Genomic DNA, 5422 nt, shown 5'->3' with positions numbered 1-5422 from the left:
CATTGGAGATTGCAATTCAGTATGAGATATGGGCAGGGACATAAATTCGAACCATATTATAACTGAGAGAAGAATAGATCATTATACTGAAAAGACGTGGACTTGTATGTTTATTACCACACTATTCACAATAGCAAAGACATGAAGTCGGCCTACTGGTATGTTCATTACCACACTATTCACAGTAGCAAAGACATGAAGTCGTACCCATTAATGGTGGATTAGCTAAAAAAAAAAAAAAGTGGTACTTGTACACCATGAAATACAGCACAGCCACAAAAATGAATGAAATTATGTCCTTCACAGTAACATGGATGAACCTGAAGGCCATAATCCTAAGTGACACAGAAACAGAAAATAAAATACCACAGGTTCTTACTTATAAGTGGGAGCTAAATATTGAGCACACATGGACATAAAATGGAAATAACAGACACTGTGGACTACTAGAAGGGGAGAGTTAGGAACTACTTACAGGGTACACTGTGGACTACTTGTAGGGGAGGGTTTGAAAAACTACCTATGGGTAGCTTACTAACTGGATGCAATATTTAAGAATACATAACAAACCTGCAAACATAACCCCTGTATCTAAAATAAAAGTTAAATTAAAAAGTAAAAATAATGATCATTTCAGCAGCACATATACTAAAATTGGAATGATAAAGGGAGATTAGCATGGCTCCTACAAAGGAATAACAGGCAAACTCATCAAGCGTTCCATATTTTTCAACTCGATAAAATAAAACGAGAGGCAAGATTAGAGAAAAAAAAGTGAAAAGAAATGAACAAAGTCTCCAAGAAATATGGGATTATGTGAAAAAAAACCTAATCTACATTTGATAGGTGTAACTGAGTGTGATGGAGAGAATGAATCCAAGCTGGAAAACACTCTTCAGGATATTATCCAGGAGAACTTCCCCAACCTAGCAAGACAGGCCAATATTCAAGCCCAGGAAAAACAGAGAACAACATAAAGATATTCCTCAAGAAGAGCAACCCCAAAGCACATTATTATCATATTCACCAGGGTTGAAATGAAGGAAAAAATGCTAAGGGCAGCCAGAGAGAAAGGTTGGGTTACCTACAAAGGGAAGCCCAATAGATTCACAGCAGATCTCTCAGCAGAGATCCTACAAGCCAGAAGAGAGTAGGGGCCAATATTCAACATCCTTAAAGAAAAGAACATTCAACCTTAGTTTCATCTTCAGCCAAACTAAGATTCATAAGTGAAGGAGAAATAAAATCCTTTATGAGCAGGCAATTGCTGAGAGATTTCATCATCACCAGGCCTGCCTTACAAGAACTCCTGAAAGAAGCACTAAACATAAAAAGGAACAACCAGGACCAGCCACTCCAAAAATGTACCAAATGGTAAAGAGCATCGACACAATGAAAACACTGTATCAACTAATGGGCAAAACAAACAGCTAGCATCAAAATGGCAGGATCAAATTCACAGATAACAATATTAACCTTAAATTTAAATGGGCTAAATGCCCCAATTAAAAGACACAGACTCACAAATTATATAAAAAGTCAAAAACCATCTGTGTACTGTATTTAGGAAACCCATCTCACATGCAAGAACACATATAGGCTCAAAATAAAGGGATGGAGGAAGATTACCAAGCAAGTGGAGGGCAAAAAAAAAAAAAAAAAAAAAAAAAGCAGCAGTTGAGTTGCAATCCTAGTCTCTGATAAAATAAGACTGTAAAGCAAAAAAGATCAAAAGAGACAAAGAAGGGCATTACATAATAGTAAAAGAATCAATGCAACAAGAAGAGCTAACAATCCTAAATATATACACACCTAATACAGGAGCATGCAGATACATAAAACAAGTTCTTAATGACCTACAAAGGGACTTAGACTCCCACATAATAATAATGGGAGACTTTAACATTCCACTGTCAATATTAGACAGATCAATGAGACAGAAAATTAACAAGGATATCAAGGACTTGAACTCAGATCTGGACCAAGCAAACCTAATAGACATCTACAGAACTTTGTACCCCAAATCCACAGAATATACATTATTCTCAGCACCACATCACACCTAGTCTAAAACTGACCACATAATTGGAAGTAAATCACTCCACAGCAAATGCAAAAGAATTGAAATAATAAAAGTCTCTCAGACCACAGTGCAATCAAATTAGAACTCAATATTAAGAAAATAACTCAGAACTGCACAACCTCATGGAAACTAAAGAAATGATTCTTGAATGTTGACTGGATAAACAATGAAATGATGGCAGAAATAAAGATGTTCTTTGAAACCAATGAGAATGAAGACATAACATACCAGCATCTCTGGGACACATGTAAAACAGTGTCTAAAGAAAAATTTATGGCAATAAATGCCCACATGAGAAGCAAGGAAGGATCTAAAATTGATACCCTATCATCAAAATTGAAAGAGCTAGAGGAGCAAGATCAAAACTCAAAAGCTAGCAGAAGACAAGAAATTACTAATATGAGAGCAGAACTGAAGGAGATAGAGACACAAAAAACTCTTCAAAAAAATCAATAAATCCAGAATCTGGTTCTTTGTAAAGTTCAAAAAAATAGAGCACTAGCTAGATTAATAAAAAAGAAAAGAGAGAATAATCAAGTAGATGCAATAAAAAACGATAAAGGGGATATCATCACCAATTTCACAGAAATACAAACTACCATCAGAATTACTAAAAACGACTCTATGCACATAAACCAGTAAACCTGGAATAAATGGATAAATTCCTGGGCACTTGCATACACCCAAACTTAAACCAGGAAGAAGTTGAAACCCTGAATAGACTAATAACAAGGGCTGAAGTTGAGGCAGCAATTAATAGACTACCAACCAAAAAAAGCCCAGGTCCAGATGGGTTCACAACCAAATTCTACCAAACATACAAAGAGGAGCTGGTACCACTCCTTCTGAAACTATTCCAAAAAATCCAAAAAGAGAGAATCCTTCCCAAAACATTTTATGAGACCAACATCATACTGATACCACAACCCGGCAGAGAGTCAACAAGAAAAGGAAACTTCAGGCCAATATCCAGGATGAACATAGATGCAAAATCTTCGATAAAATACTGACAAACTGACTGCAATAGCACATCAAAAAGCTTATCCATCACGATCAAGTAGGCTTCATCCCAGGGATGCAAGGCTGGTTAAACATACGCAGGTCTATAAACATAATCCACCACATAAACAGAACCAAAGACACAAACCACATGATCCTCACAATAGATGCAGAAAAGGCCTTCAAAGAAATTCAACAGTATTTTTTTCAAATTATCTCAAAAAACTAGGTTTAGATGGAACGTATCTCAAAATGATAAAAGCTATTTATGACAAGCCCACAGCCAATATCATACTGAATGGGAAAAAACTGGAAGCATTCTTTTTGAAATCTGGCACTAGACAAGGATGCCCTCTCTCACCACTCCTATTCAATATAGTATTGGAAGTTCTAGCCAGAGCTATCAGGCAAGAAAAAGAAATAAAAGGTATTCAACTAGGAAAGACGTAAGTCAAATTGTCTCTATTTCCAGATGACCTGATTGTATATTTAGAAGACCCCATCATTTCAGCCCCAAATCTTCTGAAACTGATAAGCAACTTCAGCAAAGTCTCAGCATACAAAATCAATGTGCAGAAATCACAAGTATTCCTGCACACCAACAACAGACTTAAAGAGAGCCAAATCAAGAACGAACTGCCATTCACAATTGCTACGAAGACAATAAAATAACTAGGAATACAACTAACAAAGGATGTAAAGGACCTCTTCAAGGAGAACTACAAACCACTGCTCAGTGAAATAAGAGAGGACACAAACAGATGGAAAAACATTCCATGTTCATGGTTAGGAAGAATCAATATTGTGAAAATGTCCATACTGCCCAGAGTAATTTACAGATTTAATGCTATCCCTGTCAAGCTACCTATGACCCTCTTCACCAAACTGGGATAAAAACAGCTTAAACTTCATATGGAAACAAAGAGAGCCCACATAGCCAAGACAATTCTAAGCAAAAAGAACAAAGCTGGAGGCATTGCCCTACCTGACCTCACACTTTACCACAAGGGTACAGTAATCAAAACAGCTTGGTACTGGTTCCAAAACAGAGATATAGACCAATGGAACGGACAGAGGCAATGGAGGCAACACCACACATCTACAGCCATCTGATCTTTGACAAACCTGACTAAAACAAGCAATGGGGAAAGGAATCCCTGTTTAATAAATGGTGATGGGAAAAATGGTTAGCCATGTGCAGAAAACAGAAACTGGACCCCTTTCTGACACCTTACACTAAAATTAACTCCAGATGGATTAAAGACTTAAACATAAGACCTAGCACCTTAAAAACCCTAGAAGAAAACCTAGACAAAACCATTCAGGATATGTGCATAGGCAAGGACTTCATGACTAATACACCAAAAGCATTGACACCAAAAGCCAAAATAGACAAATGGGATCTAATTAAACTCCAGAGCTTCTGAACAGCAAAAGAAACAATCATTAGAGTAAACCAGCAACCAACAGAATGGGAAAAAATTTTTGCAAGCTACCCATCTGACAAAGGGGCTAATATCCAGAATCTACAAAGAACTAAAACAGATTTACAAGGAAAAACAAACATACCCATTCAGAAATGGGCAAAGCACATGAACAGACACTTTACAAAAGAAGACATAAATGAGGCCAACAAACACATGAAAAATGCTCATCATCAGTAGTCATTAGAGAAATGCAAATCAAAACCACATTGGGATACCATCTCTCACCATTTAGAATGGTGATCATTAAAATATCTGGAGACAACAGATGCTGGAGGGGATGTGGAGAAATAGGAACACTGTTGGTGGGAGTGTAAATTAGTGCAAGCATTGTGGAAGACAGTGTAGCAATTCCTCAAGGACCTAGAAATAGAAATTCCATTTGACCCAGCAATCCCATTGTTGGATGTATATCCAAAGGATTATAAACCGTTCTTTTATAAATGCACATGTATGTTCATTGTGGCACTGTTTACAATAGCAAAGACCTGGAACCAACCCAAATGTCCATCAATGATAGACTGGACAAAGAAAATGTGGCACATATGCACCATGGAATACTCTGTAGCCATAAAAAACGATGAGTTTGTGTCCTTTGTAGGGACATGGATGAATCTGGGACCCATCATTCTCAGCAAACTGATGCAAGAACAGAAAATCAAACACCACATGTTCTCACTCCTAGGTGGCTGTTGAGCAATGAGAACACTGGACACAGGAAGGAGAGCATCACACACTAGGGCCTGTTGGTGGGGGACGGGGTGGGTAGGAATTTTGGGGAGGGATAACATGGGGAGAAATGCTAGGTATAGGTGACCGGAGGATGGAGGCAGCAAACCACATTTCCATGTGTGTA

The 5422-nt window shown here is 37.6% G+C and overlaps 1 non-coding gene across 1 annotated transcript; it reads left to right on the top strand.

The window, feature by feature from the left end:
• The first annotated feature begins 624 nt into the window (after positions 1–624).
• LOC118151891 (U6 spliceosomal RNA) lies at positions 625–730 on the top strand. Its single transcript, XR_004740291.1, has one exon. It is a non-coding gene; the product is annotated as a U6 spliceosomal RNA (small nuclear RNA).
• The last annotated feature ends 4692 nt before the right edge of the window (positions 731–5422 follow it).

Source organism: Callithrix jacchus, chromosome 2 (genome assembly GCF_049354715.1).
Source record: "Callithrix jacchus isolate 240 chromosome 2, calJac240_pri, whole genome shotgun sequence".
Lineage (NCBI taxonomy): Eukaryota > Metazoa > Chordata > Mammalia > Primates > Cebidae > Callithrix > Callithrix jacchus.
The sequence above is the reverse complement of the archived record's forward strand: the minus strand, read 5'-3'. Positions and strand labels throughout refer to the sequence as shown.